Source organism: Sus scrofa, chromosome 7, assembly GCF_000003025.6.
Source record: "Sus scrofa isolate TJ Tabasco breed Duroc chromosome 7, Sscrofa11.1, whole genome shotgun sequence".
In the NCBI taxonomy this organism is placed as follows: Eukaryota; Metazoa; Chordata; class Mammalia; order Artiodactyla; family Suidae; genus Sus; species Sus scrofa.
Window position 1 is genome coordinate 116,423,587 of NC_010449.5, and position 16,952 is coordinate 116,440,538.

General features: G+C 44.7%; 1 protein-coding gene and 1 long non-coding RNA gene across 21 annotated transcripts in view; one reads left to right on the top strand and one right to left on the bottom strand.

The window, feature by feature from the left end:
* The window catches only part of DICER1 (dicer 1, ribonuclease III), a 74,842-nt gene extending 61,957 nt beyond the window's left edge, over positions 1-12,885 (bottom strand). For 7 of the 18 annotated variants that reach the window (XM_021098174.1, XM_021098167.1, XM_021098168.1 and 4 more), the window contains exon 1: positions 12,574-12,698. The gene's annotated coding sequence lies outside the window, so the exon portion shown is untranslated. Of the gene's footprint in view, positions 1-12,573 lie in introns of all 18 variants that reach the window. The other 11 variants (XM_021098177.1, XM_021098173.1, XM_021098172.1 and 8 more) reach the window with 6 other exon arrangements.
* On the top strand, positions 13,475-15,796 carry LOC102159128. 3 transcript variants are annotated; one of them, XR_001304003.2, is made up of 3 exons: positions 13,475-13,611; positions 14,901-14,997; positions 15,198-15,796. It is a non-coding gene; the product is annotated as an uncharacterized LOC102159128 (long non-coding RNA). The 3 variants fall into 3 exon arrangements; XR_001304002.2 differs by having other exon boundaries at positions 14,901-15,796; XR_002346037.1 differs by having other exon boundaries at positions 13,490-13,611; positions 14,763-15,796.

Sequence of the window (16,952 nt, forward strand, 5' to 3'; positions counted from 1 at the left end):
TTTTTAAGATACGACTACTTCACACCTTAACTACTTTTACCTTTACGATCACTCAGAAACAATCCTTCAAAGCACAACGAAGAATGTGTTAAATTATAAATCAGTGGTCAAATTTATCCAGAGTGAACTCTGGTCAAAGCTGAAAAATTTAGCTTCCGGAGTTCCCGTCGTGGCACATCGGAAACAAATCCAACTAGGCACCATGAGGTTGCCAGTTCCATCCCTGGCCTCGCTCAATGGGTTAAAAGGATGCGGCGTTGCTGTGAGCCGTGGTGTGGGTCACAGACGTGGCTCCAGGCTGGCATTGCTGTGGCTGTGGCTTAGGACAGCAGCTATAGCTCTGATTTGACCCCTAGCCTGGAAACATCTATATGCTGCAGGTGCGGCCCTAAAAAACAAACAAAAAAACTTAACATAGGTGGCATCAAACACTTCTATTTTTCTTTTTTGTCTTTTTCTTGGGCCGTACCCGCGGCATATGGAGGTTCCCAGGCTAGGGGTCTGGTTGGAGCTGTAGCTGCTGGCCTATGCCAGAGCCACAGCAATGCCAGATCAGAGCCGTGTCTGCAACCTACCCCAAAGCTCACAGCAACACCGGATCCTTAACCCACTGAGGCCAGGGATCGAACCTACAACCTCATGGTTCCTAGTCAGATTCATTAACCACTGAGCCACAACGGGAACTCCTAAACACTTCTATTTTTTCCATACACCACAACAAAGAGTATTTTTTTCTATTAAATCATTTAATGACTCTCTTTTTAAAAAGTTGTAATTTTTCCAAAGTTTTATCTGGTTACTTTCATTTTTAATATCAATTATTTCCAGAGAATACTTTGGATGAATTGGACAAATTCCTTGAAAAATAAAATTTACCAAAATTAACAACTAAAGAAACAGAAAATGTGAAGAAGCCTACAGCTTTTAAAGAAATTGGATTATTAAAGACAAAAAAAAAAAAGGAGTTCCCGTCATGGCTCAGTGGTTAACGAATCCGACTAGGAACCATGAGGTTGTGGGTCCATCCCTGGCCTCTCAGTGGGTTAAGGATCCGGCATTGCCCTGAGCTGTGGTGTAGGTCGCGGACGAGGCTCGGATCCCAAGTGGCTGTGGTGTAGGCTGGCAGCTACAGCTCCAATTGGACCCCTAGCCTGGGAACCTCCATGTGCCACAGGTTCAGCCCTGGAAAAGACAAAAAAAAAAAAAAAAAAAAAAGAAAAGAAAAGAAATTGGATTATTAAAATTATTAAATACTCCAAGCTCAGATGTCATGATTAGTAAATTCTTCTAAACATTTAAAGAATAACCCCAATGCTAAAATCAAATTTCATGGGGACAGAGATAAGAGGGAATATTTCCCAGCTCTTTCCATGAGACCATTATAAACTCGACACCAAAACCTGAAAAAGCTATTACAGGCAAGTAAAATTATAATCCTATCTCTCAAACAAAAAAATGTAAAAATACTAAAGGCGTTCCTGCCATGGCTCAGTGGTTAACGAACCCAACTAGCAACCATGAGGACATGGGTTTGATCTCTGGCTCTTCTCAGTGAGTTAAGGATCCAGTGTTGCTGTGAGCTGTGGTGTAGGTCATAGACGCAGCTCGGATCCTGAGTTGCTGTAGCTGTGGTGTAGGCCGGCAGCTACAGCTCTGATTTGACCCCTAGCCTGGGAACCTCCATACGTCGCATGTGTGTGGCCCTGAAAGGACAAAGACCAAAAAGAAAAAAAAAAAGAAAAAAAAACCTAAACAAAATATCAACAAATTGAATCCAGGAATATATAAAAAGGATAATGCAACATGATCAGTTGTGGTTTATCACAGGAAGGCAAGGATGGCTTAAAAACCAGTTAGTGTATTAAAACAGGATAAAGTTTTACAATAACTAAGACCGTGTGGGTACTGGCACCAGAACAGACAATGCAACAGAACAGAATATAAAAACAGACCCACACCTATACACTGGGAACTGTGTCTAGTCACTTACGATGGAGCAAGATAATGTGAGAAAAAAGACTGTGTACATGGATATGTAAGTAGGTCACCATGCTGTACAGTAGAAAACTGACAGAACACTAAACCAGGCTAGATGGAAAAAAAAAATCATTACATAAAAAAATAAAAATAAAAACAGATCCACACATATAAGGTTATTTAATGTCAAAAAAATACTGTTGCATAATAGGGAAAAAAGACGGCCTTTTCAAATAAAAACTATGTTAATTATGTATCCAGGTAGAAAAAGTGAATCTTGATTACTGCCTCACATCATATACAAAAACCAATGTCAGCTGGATATCAAAATGTACAAAGTAAAACGACAAAATTATTAGAAAAAACATAGGAGAATACTGTCATATTCTTGGGGTAGGCAAAAAATTCTTAGACAAAATATTAAAAGAACCGATTACAAAGGAAAAAATTAACAAACTTGACGACACTACAATTAACTTCTGTTTACTAAATGAGCTGAGTAAGAGCGTGAAAAGGCAAGCCGGAATAGGAGAGATGTCTTCAATGCCTACAAAGCAGTAAAAAAAGGCAGACTGAGCAGAGAGCAGGCAAAGGTCTTCACAGCACAGATACCCAAATGATCAGTAAGTGTCACAGGCAATTAGAGTAACGCAAATTCAACCACCACGAGCCACCACCAGACACCTGTCAGGACAGCTAAGATCAAGACAGACAGCATGAGGTGAGGCGGAGAAGGTGGAGCCTGGAGAACTTTCACACGCCGCTGGTGCGACTGTTCACGGGACGTATCTGCTCTGCTGAGTAGACACATACCCTAGAAGGTGAGTACCCCCACTCCTCAGTGTGCGCCCCAGCGCCCCAATTACATGTATTCTCCAAAGACATGCATCAGAATGCTCAGAACTGCACCGAGTGTTCCTAATGGCCAAAACTGAAAACAAGCCAAAAGTCCACCAGCAATATAACAGACAAGCAAATACTGACACAGTCACATAATGAAAGGCTATAACTAGATGATGCAGCACAGAATGAATCTCACAAACTTACAATATTAAGAAACCAAACACAAAACCATACCATATGATTTCCATTACATAAAGTTAAAAATAAGGAAAGGAAAAGTAATCGAGTCAGTATGGTATTTACTCTTTTTGTTGGGGGCTGGCAGGGGGAAGAGGGCAGCGCCAGGGAGGGGCACTGGGCAGCATATAAAACACTGGTCACACGTGCTCCTTGATCTGGGCACTGCCTACAGGCTTCCCCTTGTGATTGCGGCATCTTCCTGCACATCAGCTGAAATTAATTTCATTTAAAGTTTTTTTTTTTTTTTTTTTGGTCTTTTTGTCTTTTTGTTGTTGTTGCTATTTCTTGGGCCGCTCCCGCGGCATATGGAGGTTCCCAGGCTAGGGGTTGAATCGGAGCTGTAGCCACTGGCCTATGCCAGAGCCACAGCAACGTGGGATCCGAGCCGCGTCTGCAACCTACACCACAGCTCATGGCAACGCCGGATCGTTAACCCACTGAGCAAGGGCAGGGACCGAACCCGCAACCTCATGGTTCCTAGTCGGGTTCGTTAACCACTGCGCCACGACGGGAACTCCTAAAGTTTACTTTAAAAGAGACGTAAACAATCCTTAATACCAGGTGTAAAGACTCTTCATTTACCATGGTGAGTATGAAATACCAAGCTCCCAGAGGAAGAAGGAAAGGGAGAAAATTTACCTTTACTGTGCACTTACAGTCTATTACACAGTTTAATCTAAGACAAGTGTCTCCATCGTACGGGGATTTGAAATAACTTGCTCAAGACTCTTTGACTAATAAATGGGAGAAATGGAATCCTACTTAAAATTGCGTCTGACTCCGAACGTTTATTTTCACAATATACCAAACACTATGGCCTCAAAGAAGATGTCTTATTTACACCAATCTGCCCATCAAAATATGCATCTGGATGTTTCTTTTGATCTCTGGGGATGGGGGGGGGTTGAAAAAGAATGGACCCAATTTAAGATTAACTGATGCACCTTGAATATTTTATTTTTAACTGAACTTGCATAAACACATATAATTTTTAACAGAATTTGCATAAACACAAGCTTTAATTTATAAAGCCTTAGCTAGTGAAATCCGCCCTATCCATGAATGTTTTTTCTAACCCTTGGAATCTCAGAACATAGGTGGTCAATAAATTCCCAGTAACAGAGGACATATCTCACCATTTTTTCCCCAGTATCTTTACTACATTTAGCTGAAGACTAAACATCATTTACAGCTTGACAGAAACACCACCTAGTAACTTCTTTCTCTAGTGAAATGAGTAAGTGCTACCTAAAGAGAGATTACTATCAAAGAGACGGTTCAGACAGCAAAATAAACTTGATCAATATTACAGAGACCACGATGTCCTGTGTAACTTTTTCTTCACGGAAGACACAACACAGAAAAGTATTTTGCAGCACATGTGCTGCTGACGCAACACACAGCTCCCATATACGTGCATGCCAGTGTGTGCGCTACAATGCGTATATGGGTTTCTGTGTGCGCTCACGTGCACGTGTATAAGCATGTGCCTGCTGAAGAGACCTTAAGAAAATAATTTGTTTCCCAACTCAGAGACAAAATACGGACCCAACTCACATATAAAAAAAAAAAAAAAAAAAATCCCAGAATTCTCCTAATGTTCAGCAACAAAAAAGCTAGAGGTTTACAAAGACTGATAATAAATACTACTAATATTCTCCTTCAGAATTTTGTCCTATGTCAGTGAAAACACTTCTTTTTTTTTAAAGTATCCCCAAAGAAAGCACCCTTTGACAATGATTCATTTCACATATTTTATTGAAGATGGTCTGGAAACCGGAGTCCATATATCACATAAACAATAAAGAATTAACCTTTTTAAGTACTAATAGCATTTGGAAATTATAGCTTGCCTTAACTGCATGTAAATGCCTAATTTAGGTTGTTCTATTATTTGTTCATGTTTTTAATAAAGAAATTCTGCATTTTCCCCAAAACACCAAAATTATATTTCATCTAAGATAATTACTTGAATTTCTTACATGTAACAGGTACATGTAAAGATTTAAAAACTGTGTTTTTTTTTTCTTTTTAATGTCCAGCTATACAATATACAAGACCCTGGAAAAAGACAGGTAATCCAGTACAGTATTATGTATAAAACATAATAAACTTTACAACTAAAATACTTGGGTGCCTGTTAGACACTCTTTTGCTCATGAGGCCTCTCAATGGGTTGCGTGCTCCTTATCACACCCATCAGATCAAAAGCTTTCAACAGTTCCTGTCAGACTGTCATTCACTAACAATCACTTACTAAGCTGCACTAGACGCAGAGACAGACGATGAAAAGACTCCACCGTCTCTGAAAGGTTTCTGCCATCCTTTCAAGGCACATTCCGACTTCACCTACTTCTCAAGGCCTGCTTCCCATGGTTTTCATCTTACATTTCCATTTTATGCTCACAACATCTCATGATTCCATCACCTAGGTCTGAGGAGTCGCTACATACAAACCTTAATGCTCAACAAATGCATTCTCTTTTCCAGGTTTAGAGCTTTCCAGTGTAGAGTCGGTCTGAAATGAAGTCCCTGAGTTATATGGGCGCCTCGAAGATTACTAACTATAAGAAACAACGGATGGAGTCCCCGTTGTGACGCAGTGGTTAACGAATCCGACCAGGAACCATGAGGTTGCGGGTTCGGTCCCTGCCCTTGCTCAGTGGGTTGACGATCTGGCGTTGCCCTGAGCTGTGGTGTAGGTCGCAGATGTGGCTCGGATCCCACGTTGCTGTGGCTCTGGCGTAGGCCGGAGGCTGCAGCTCCAATTTGACCCCTAGCCTTGGAACCTCCATATGCTGCGGGAGTGGCCCAAGAAATAGCAAAAAGACAAAAAAAATAAAAACAATGGAGACTCACACGTGTTCTCATTTTAAAGGAGAGAAAACCACAACTAAGCCTAGAAAGGCCAGGGTGACTTGCTCTCAACACACAGCTCGTTATTTAGAAGTAAAGCCAAACTAAAACACCAAACAGGTTTCTTTGTGTTTTTCATCGGGGGAGTGGGGGAGCCCCCGCATGCAGAAGTTCCAGGGCCAAGGATCAAACAGGAGCCAGAGCAGTGACAACACCAAATCCTTAACCACTAGGCCACTAGGGAACTCCAGAACAGACCTCTCCACCACCACCATTTTACACTGTTCGTTCATTCCACCAACCATATCTGCCTCGATCATCTGAATTTCTGCTGTTCCTTAGTTAATCTATCACTTGTCCTTATTTGAGTAGCTATACCCTATGGACGGGGTCCGGCAGGGGTCCCAGACCTCCCATAACCGTATATAAAATTATGAATACGCACATGCACATTTTTCTGGGCGGAAGAGTCCTATCTTTTGTTACATCAGGAATCTCCAAAGAACAGGAACCGCTGGATGACATCAAATACGTACGACACATACAGAAAAAGTTTATGGTGGTTCAAAGAGACTCAAGGACAATGCATTCACTTATACGTAAGAGAAGAAGGATGGCTCCTGAGGGAAGAGAGCAACATTTAAGGCACTATTATGCTCGGTATCGTTCCTCAGAGACCCAACTAAGAGAGAGGACCATTTGAATGAGTGCAGACAATCCTCACAGAGAACGCGTGCTGTGAAATACGAAATATGCTTCTCCAACCCTCTTCCCTTTTTCATCTTCCATTATAAAGCTGAGCATACACCTCACCATGCATAATTTGGGGGGGGGATCACAACAGGATCAAATCAACTTTTAGAGCAAAACTGCCTCTACTTGAAGCAAAATGTCAGCTAAATGTTATCAAATGGTAACTAGGTGCTAGAACTGGGCTAGGTGTTTTAAAAAACTCACTTTCTCTCCTCACAACCTCAAGCAGCAGATACCTTGATTACGACCAGTGTAGAGATGGGACAGCTGACTCAGAAAGGTTGCCAGACGCCCCGTGCTCCTCAGCTATCAACTGAAGGCATCAGAATTTGAACCCTGCGGTTTCTCTGACACCAAAGACCTGCTCTTAAACATCCTTAAAATGCTATGATAAAATAGTAATGCCGTATTGTGCAAAAAGAGGAAAAGCTCAAAATACCACTAATCAGAGCTACTGCCAGCGATGGGTGTGCAGCAGGGTGTGCGAGAGGAGAGGCTGTTCAAAGCTCTGGGTTCATCCCGTCCAACCCGCCCTCCTCGACTGTCACCAATGGAAGGAAAACAGAAACCCTGGAATCTCAAAATATCTCAGAAAGTCTTACCTAGGTCTACTGCCTTTCTCTTTCCCTTCAAATAAGGTCACTGATCTAACTCCTTAATCAAAGAACCTTTTTACATCATGTCAAAGATTGGTTCTTAAAATCAGCTCCTTCTCTCATTATATGAGTTCTTTCGATACATTATTTTTAAAATTCTGAACTGGTTTGCTGGCACGTTCTAATCCCCCAAAGAATTTCAAAAAATGTTTTCTAAATTCCTATCTCATTGCAGATGTGTGAGTTGTCACCTAAAAAAGAACAACCACAATAACTAACAGCGTTCGCCAGCTTCAGCAATGGGAAAGCCTACAATACCAGTAAAACTCCCCATTTGATGGCAATTCTCTTCTGGGAAATTAACCCTTTTCTCCGCAGACAATGTTTCCATGCACTAGTCATATGTACCTCACTCATGAAGGACCAGGCGCAGATCTGTCCAAAATCAGAATAGTAATCATCTTTTCAAAGGCCTTAATAGACAAGCAATATTATTTTCCATAAAACTGCTTTGGCTTCTAAGGCCTTTAAAAAGTAATATCAACTAATTGATCCACTCAACAAATCCAAGCACCTTCTATACATAAGCTCTGTTCAGCGCTATCTTTACTACCCCTACGAACTTGTAAACCTTAATGCAGCATGACCGTCAGTGTCACTGTGAGCTTCAAAACTCAGAACGCCAAGGCCAAAAAAAAATTTTTTTGGCTTTTCCAGGGCTGAATCGGTGGCATATGGACGTTCCCAGGCTAGGGGTTGAATCAGAGCTGCAGCTGCCGGCCTGCACCACAGCCACCACAGCAATGCGGGATCCGAGCCACATCAGTAACCTACACCACAGCTCACAGCAACACCAGATCCTTAACCCACTGAGCAAGGCCGGGGATTGAACCTGCATCCTCATGGATGCTAGTCAGATTTGTTTCCGCTGAGCCATGATGGGAACTCCACTAAGGCCAAAACTGAAGTCTTTCGTGTCTTATTCCCTAGATGTCTTGCGGACATCCTCAGACAATGCTTTCTTGCGGCATCTTCTTAGTCACCTATTTAAAATGGATAGCAACTCTGCATAGTGAAGGAGAACCCAAAATTCACTGCCAATGTTAGATAAGTCCAAAAGCTACTTGGTACTCAAAATTCACTTTAACAAAGGCCTTCTTACATGTCTGAAAATTTCACTTTCATCCACTAGATCTCAAGACTGTGTTTCTCTCCGTATTCATCCATCCAATCTATACCATCACCCAACAGCAGAGAGACTGTGGAAAATCCTGCCTGCCTATGCTCTCGAGAAGAGTCCATGTGTGAATGGACTGTTATTCGGCATCTGTCAAAAGCCTGTAGAGAAAAATGCTACATGAGGGAAATCACCTGGAAAGATAAATTAACTAGTTGCCAATGACTCAAATCACCAGGATGCTGTACACCTGCGCTACTAAGCTTCTCCGTTCTGCCTGAGGCCTTATCCAGTTTCTCCAAAGCAGCATGTGAAAAATTTCTCTATCATTTGTAAAAAGTAAAACGTTTTCTCCATACATTGCTAATGTCATCTTTTTACCTAAGAATCCAAATGCTCATTCTTCACACAAGAGGCTGCTTCTGATGAATTGGTACACTTCCTTTCATTAATCAATGCCAACTCTAATTAGTCCTGCTTCCTCTTTTGCTTTGACTAATAAAACACTGAAAAAATAACAAACTTTAGCTACATGGAGATGCTAATGATCCCTGTTCAAAGCCTCTCATCGAATCCCCCCAGCTCTCTCCACACTCCGTCCCTCAGGCTCAGAGTCCTCTCAAACACCTGTCTGTTAGAAGGCCCTCTTGAACCCATCCTCAGAGGAGCCAATCAAACACATACATCCCCGGGGCTTTGAGAGCGTGCTGCACTCACGAACGTGCCAGAGCACAAGGGGAAACCACTCGGCTCCAACTTACTCTTTACCCAAGTTAAGCACAGACCTGACCAGTACCTCCCTCTGGCATCCAACAGAGCACAACGAGGGCGCCACGATGGATCAACCGAATGAATTCAGCTACTTGCTAATACGGATGGAAACGGAGATCATTAAAAACAGCTAAGTCTTTGGCCTCAAAAAGATTAAAGTCTTCTATTAACAAATAGTTGCTATTTGTGGGAAAGTAGAACTATCCGGAACTACCCTGAGAAAACTCATATTGCAATAAATTCGGAGTCTATTCTAGTGTTCTGGCGATTAAGAAACAATCTGACCACTTCTTGCTTGATGATCAAGAAACAAATCCCCAAGAAGTGAAAGCTGGGATTCAAACAGATAATCTGTACACCTCTGTTCACAGCAGCATTGTTTACAAAGCCAAAACGCACAAGCAACACAAGAATCCATCGAAGAATGAATGGAGAAGCAAAATGGGGTGCATCCATGTATGATGAAATATTACTCAGCCTTGAAAAAGCAGGAAATTCTGACACAGGCTACAAGATGCATGATTCTGGAAGATGCAATGTTAAGTCACAAAAGGACAATGTTGTTTTGATTCTGCTTACGTTAGGTTCCAAGAGCCGTCAGATTCATAGAGACAGAGAACAGAACGATGGTGGCCTGGGCCGGGGAGGATGGTGGAATGGGGAGTTAACGCTGAGCGGGGACAGTCTCAGTTGAGGAAGATGAATGGTGATGATGGCTGCAGAACAATGTGAATGCACTTAATGCCACAGCACTGCATTATTAACACTTAAAAATGGTTAAGATGGTACCTTTTGTTGTATTTTACCACAAAAAAGGAGGCAAATGTTAAGTAATTCAGATAATCAAAGGTCACCTGGACACTTAAGGTGAGACAGTTTCAATTCATTCAGCAAGTATTAACTAAGGACTTACGTGCAACTTATGCAGGTTTTTCACCTCAAGTCCACTTGCAGCAGCGATGCAATGCAACGCAAGGATAAGCGCCCACACGTAAAGACTGTGAAATCAGAGCAGGATCCAATCCTGGCTCTGTCACTTCTAGAGTCAGAACCCTCTAAGTCTTAGCTTCCTTGCATGTAAAATAAGACAACATGGAGTTCCCGTCGTGGCGCAGTGGTTAACGAATCCCACTAGGAACCATGAGGTTGTGGGTTCGGTCCCTGCCCTTGCTCAGTGGGTTAACGATCTGGCGTTGCCGTGAGCTGTGGTGTAGGTTGCAGACACGGCTCGGATCCCACGTTGCTGTGGCTCTGGCGTAGGCCGGTGGCTATAGCTCCGATTGGACCCCTAGCCTGGGAACCTCCATATGCCTCGGGAGCGGCCCAAGAAATAGCAAAAAAAAAGACAAAAAAAATAAATAAATAAAATAAGACAACATTAAGTTGAATGTCCATGAAATACCTACTTTCTCAAATGAAACAAGTATCTCCTCCATCTGTCCCAGAGCGGCAGGGAATAAATATCTCAGTGCCTTAAAGGTCAGCCTTCTTGAAGACAGGAGTACTTTAAAAGTACTACCCACTGCACACCACCACAAAATCACTGTCAAATTAGGATCATGAGCCACATCAAGATAAAAATGTCTTCTAAAACCAAGACAATACAATTCAGCAATGGCAAAACCACTTCACATACAACTCACACACAGACCCACAGGCATAATACAAGAAGCAGAACTAGCCTTTAATGATGAGAAGACAGCATAAAAAGGAAAGCAAGCCCTTACTGCAGAAAAAGGAGGGCTTTGCTCCCCAAATGAAACGTGGACATCTTTTCTTAAAACAGCATTTTGATGCCTTGAATAAATCCCTCATTGCCATTTAAGTATCCATAGTGACATATTAAAGGCAATCTCTGCAGTGTTTCTAACCTATAGTTTTATAAAATATGTCCTGAAATGAAGTTCTGAAGTAACCATATATGTTTCATATATTACTTACAATATACATATGCCCCAGAGGGACAGCAAGCTTTAAAGACAATGCTTTGCAAAATAAACTGATTATTCCAGAACCTACTTCCCAAAGATACTAATACTAAAATTACTATTCACTAGCAGCACATTCAGAATCTTGTCCCGTCATTCATCCTCTAACAAATTATTGGAGCTCTTGGCAAAGATGGGTATTTTTATTTAGAAAATTTAATGTTTATGCCAATACTCTTTCAATGTGGTTAGCCTTTTATTTAAAGCACATTAAAAAAAATAATTTCCAAGTTACTTAACTCCTGACTTGTGCCCTTTTCCACTCACTGTGCTGCACTTGAAAAAACAAGCAACAAGAAGACAACTGAAAATCAGGATTGTGACGACTCAGAAAAGTCAAAGGCCAAAGCACCGCAAGAAGCACAGACTCCAGAGTAATACTGTTGAATCAGATGAACGCTTTTAAATCGTGATAGTCGCAATACTTCAGACTTAGATGAGTCAGTAATGTGCCCCTTTCAGCAGGACTTTTCCTCCCAAAAGCACAGGTTGAACTCTACAGCAAGGACTCTCCGCTCGTCTCGGTTTTTGCAAATCTTCAAGCTATTAAAGATACATTAAGTGGTTAGTTAGCTCTGTACCGCGGGCAAAGCCACCAGGCAGCTCAGCTCTTCTGGACAATCTACAAAAAAATCTACTATGCTAACTTGAAACATACACTGATTTCCCAAAGCAGATTTAAAAACCCTTAAGAAAGGCTCCTTTGCAGGGTCCAGGCGATCTGGCACAAAAACACTGGAGAGGAGGGGTGGGGGGAAAGATGGCCTCGGTCACCGGCCCCTGGGGACCCAGATCTGGTCACCTGCCAGTAAACACGAACAATTCTCGAAGGGCGCGCCCCAGAGGCTCGCACTTTCCTGCCAGCACAGACGGCCCGGCTTCCTTCCCTCCTGGCCCCCTCGAAGGTGTCCATCGAGGAGGCCCAGCGCAGCCACCGCCACCACCGGGTCCCGAGGATGCTCCCGGGACGGGGCTGCTGATCCCGCACCACTGCCGCGTGCGTTAACAGGACCTGTCAAAGCCCCGCTCTCCGCGGGCCCGGGGCGAGCGGCGAGGACCGGCCCCACGCCCGCAGCGGAGGCGCCCGCGTCCCTATCCGGTGCCTGGGCGACCGCACAAAGTCCCTCCGAAGCGCCGACTCGGGACGGGCGCCGGGGTCGGGGAGGCGCAGAGCCCGGCGGGGTGGACGCCAGCCCCGCAGGCCGCGCCGTCCAGGACCAGGCGAGGCCGCGCCATCTGCCCGCGCCGGTCCCCCCACCGCGGGGCCCAGGCCCGGGCGCCCACGCGGGCCTCCGCGCAGAGGCGGGCGCGGGGCCGGGCGGAGCCGCTCCCCGCCCTGGACACAAAGCGGCTCCGCGGGAGCACGCCTCACCTGCAGCACGGGGCGCCGCGGGCCTTCGAGAACCATCGGACCCCGCTTCGGCGCGCGCGTCACAACCCAGGCCTCCCGGTGCCGCCCGGCGCCGCCGCCGCCGCCGCCATTTCCTCCCGCTCGCCGTCGCCTCGTCCCCGCTGTCAGGTTACTCCATTCACCTGGGCCTGGAGCAGCCTGCGCCGCGCCGCGCCTCCGCCTCGACCCCTCCCGCCGGCGGCTGCGGAGACTGCGCAGCGGCCGGCTCGCCCGCAGCCCGCGCAAGGCCCGCGGCAACGGCGCACAGCAGCTTGGAGAATCCCACCCGCGCCCGCACCGCCCCCTCCGCGCCCCCACGCTCCGCTCGCCCCGCGCCGGCATGAGAGCGAGCCTGTGATTGGACAGAGCGCGGCGGTGAAAGGTTAACCCCGGCCCCCCAGCCACTCAGGAGCCGGGAGACAGTGGACTCGCGCGGTGGAGGCCCAGGCGGCGTTTGCGGCCCAGAGCCCAGACCCAACCCGGACGTTCCACCGCCTGCGGCTCGGCACTTTCGCGGCCCTGCAAGGGCCCGCGGGCCGGGGCTGCGGACGCTCGCTTGGCTCGGCAGAATCTGCTGGCTCGCGGAATTCGCCCGCCTCCATTGTTGCCCCTTCTGGCACCCACATCCCCGGAACGTGGCCCTGCCCCACGGCCGTAATTGTTCTCCGAAGGGCTCGGCGCTCCTTTTACCAGCCCTTCCCCTTTTTAAAGGACTTTCCCATTCGCCTGCTTTTCCCCCCCCGGGGTTAGTGGTGCTGGGCCCCCCGCATTTGGGGTGACGACTCATCCCACCCTCACCCCCGTCTCGCAACTGAGATAACCTGCACATGAGAGGGGGCAGCGGCCCCATTTATGCGAACTGTTCATTTGCTTAGATCGGAACCGTGTGTTTTGTGGCTGTGAGTTAAAACGTGGAGGTCCAGGAAGTGACTGGCTAAAGGCAAATCCTATGACTTTATCCCAAAATGTAGGCCCGTCTTCCAGATGACTCACGTGGTACAGTGGCTTACTCCAGATGAGGTATGGTAATAGCAGCCACGCTTCTAAGAATTAGCACTTAGCACCTGCTATATTGAGCACTTAAAAGTATGGCTAGTCCCAGTGGAGATATGATAGCTGATACTCAGATGTATGTATTCTTTACCCAAAAAGAGAATGCAGAACCTCTCCCTAACGGGTATGATATTGATGACAAGTTGAAGTGATAGTGTTTTTGGTATATGGGGATAAATAATGGTTTCGTTTGCTTTTATTTTTTTGGTGTATGTACTAGAAATAGAAAGTGTTTAAAGTCGTATGTGACTCGCACTATATTGCTGTTGGGCAGGCTGTTGTAAGGTTTGATTTTTATGTGATTTTTATGCTGTAAATGCCCCCCGTTTTAACAGAAGAAGAAGGTGGATAACCTCCAGCAAGGAAGCCGCTATTAAGTGAACAACTGAGGTTTGAACCCAGGCAGTCTGGCTTCAGGGCTGGTGTATTCAGTCACTGCAGTGCTCACTTTTTGAGCACGTCGTTACTGTGAATTGGCTAGAAATTTCACATAAAAGCATGTTTGTGGGTAAAATTAGGCAGTAGTCAGAATGTTCTGGGCAGACCTCCGTAAAAATAACATGTTTTTATATATCAAGCACTTATATTGCACTGGGGGCAACAGACCTGCCTAGTAATGTTAAGTAAAGGCTTTTTGGAGAGATCTTTTATGAGAAGGATGACAGCCGAGGATGGGAATAGGTAACTGGAGGTCACTAGCAGCGGAAGTGGGTGGGCAGGTAAAATTCTCAGCCCTCCTGCTATCCTCTCAGTCTGTCAAGACTAGCTGAGCTTCTCCATCAGCAAGTTTGTCTGATTTTCATCAGGGTGTTTTGAATTTTTAAAGTAAGTCGTACATACATATGGTTCGTTAGTCAGAAAACATAGAAAGGTGTACGGTAAAAAGAATGCCCTACACCTGTGCCCATGCTCCAAACAGGTAACCACTGTTTCTTGCTCATTCCCCTAGAGAATTTTTTATGCAATACAAGCCAAGACAGTCCTCGTTTACAAATAGGATAGGCTGCCATACGTATTTACTATACCTTGCTTTTTTTAACTTAATACATCGAGAATATGTGTCTGTGGCAATATATACAAAACTTGCTGTTTTATTCTGTCCCCATATTTTATTGCAGGGATGTGCCCATAATTTGTTTAAGCAGTTCTCTATTGACAGACATTTAGACAGCCAGTCTTTTGCAATTAAGCATTGATCCATTTGGAACTGATTCAGTATATGGGGTGAGGTAAGAATCCAAATTTTTTTTTTCCAGATGGCTACATAGTTTGCCGTTTCTTGACCATTTGTTGAAGAGTTCACTTCGAGACTGTTTTGTTCCGATGGCCTATCTATTCATGCTCCAGTTGCTGGTTTGTTTTAAATTCAGAGACATAAAATCTTGTGAGGGATAGTGTTTCACACTTTGTTTGGATCACCTGAAATCTTAGAGCTAATATTTCAGCCCGTGTGAAGCAACGGTTCAGTACCATGTGGTATGCATTTTCTGTGGGCTAATTTTTATTTTCCCTTTGCCCTGATTATTTCCACAATTTGTTTTATTTTTTTGTAGAACAAGCCAGAATATAAATATACCTTTGTTTAAGACTCTCTGTTTGCATGTAACGGAAACCAACCTGAAACAGCTTAACCAAAAGGAAAGAATTTATCATAAGGATGTAGGAACTTCTTACAAATGCCCAGAGCGGGAAGACAGCTACCTCCTAGCAAAAGACTAGAACCAGGAGTTGGAAAACTTCCAGGAACCCAAAAGGTACTCTCTGTAATCCTCCTTCTGTGATTATTTTCTGGGTGTCTGCCTCCTTGTGCATCTCTCTCTCTCTACTGACTGGTTCTCTCTGCTTTTCCACCTACACAGGAGAATACAGCCACCTCCACATTCAGCTAGGAAGTCAGCTCGGTGTGGGCGTCAGAGCCCAAACAAGGAGGGTAGGGAGGCGGTCCTGCAGAGTCAGGTGACTAATCAAAGACAGGGGGACTACACAAAGAAACACTATGTCAAGGATAATGGGAGCCAGATTTCTCATTCTTAAAATACAGGAAAGGGAATAGCAAGAAGGCTTGAGGGATTGCATTGGAATTGGAAATACTGATGTGAATACGACGTTTGCAGTATGTGTAGATATAAAAATAAATATAAATGTGAAAGTATCATATCGATAAGTCTGGAACACCTTACTGGGCTGGAGGGTATGAAAACGCTCAAGGAATGACAGAGACACTTAAAAGGGACAAAACAGTCAGCTTGAAGGGGCTCCCATTGACCAAATATGGGACAATTTGAGCATCAAAATAAATGACGAGAGGGTGTTCCCCTAGAGGCACAGGGGGTTGAGGATCTGGCATTGTCCCTGCTGTGGCTCAGGTCACTGCGGTGGTTGGGGTTTAATCCCTGGCCTGGGGATCCCTGGCCATGCTGTGGGCGGGGCCAAAGAGAAAAAACAAAAAACTATGATGGTAGGAGATTCTCTTGCATGGAATAAAATAGACTACATGAATCCACAGCGTATTTTTTAAATAAATAAGTAAATAGGAGAAAGAGACAACTCCAACTTAGAGTAGCATGCAATTAATAAATGTAAAAGGAATAATGGAATTAGAAAATTGCCATTTGGCCATCATCAGACCAGAAATATGAATGTTTGCTAAACCTAGCAGGTAAAAGTTGAACAAAGGATGAGATATTTACATAGGTTCAAAGCACCTCCCCATAAAATTCTTCTTCTCATTAAAAAAAAAAAAAAAAAAAAAAAAAAGGTGAGAAGTTTCCAGAAGAGGATCTAGCAGAGACCACCTTATGAAGTATTCAGAGTTAAATGTCATGCTGGGAGTCACACACACACCTCACTGGAGCCATGAGGCTCGACTGTATTATAATTGGGGGAAACTTACATGCAGAAAGGTGGCAGAAGGCACCCTGTCCCCAGAACTTTCATGATTGCACAGCACAGGCCAGGCATGGCTATTGCGTATGTACCACGGTCAAGTTTCCAGGCTGCAGTTCCAGCAGGACAAGGCCTGCTTCAGCCAACAGCTTGATGTACAAACAGAGACGGAGCCAAGCCCGACAGTTTGCCCCTCCCCCATGCTGCATTAATATTTATATGCTGGCCTAACTGGGCGTAGGGAGTTCCTAGTTTCTCTAAATGGTAAGAACCACATCCAGGGAAACCCCATGTACAGTGCTAGGAAATGGACACACCAAGGGCCAAGATGTGCCCCGAGGATCCTGAGTGTAGCTGTGCCCACCCTGCCCAAGATCTGGTCTCCCCACCAACCTGCTCAGTGCAGCTTAGCCAGCTCGCAC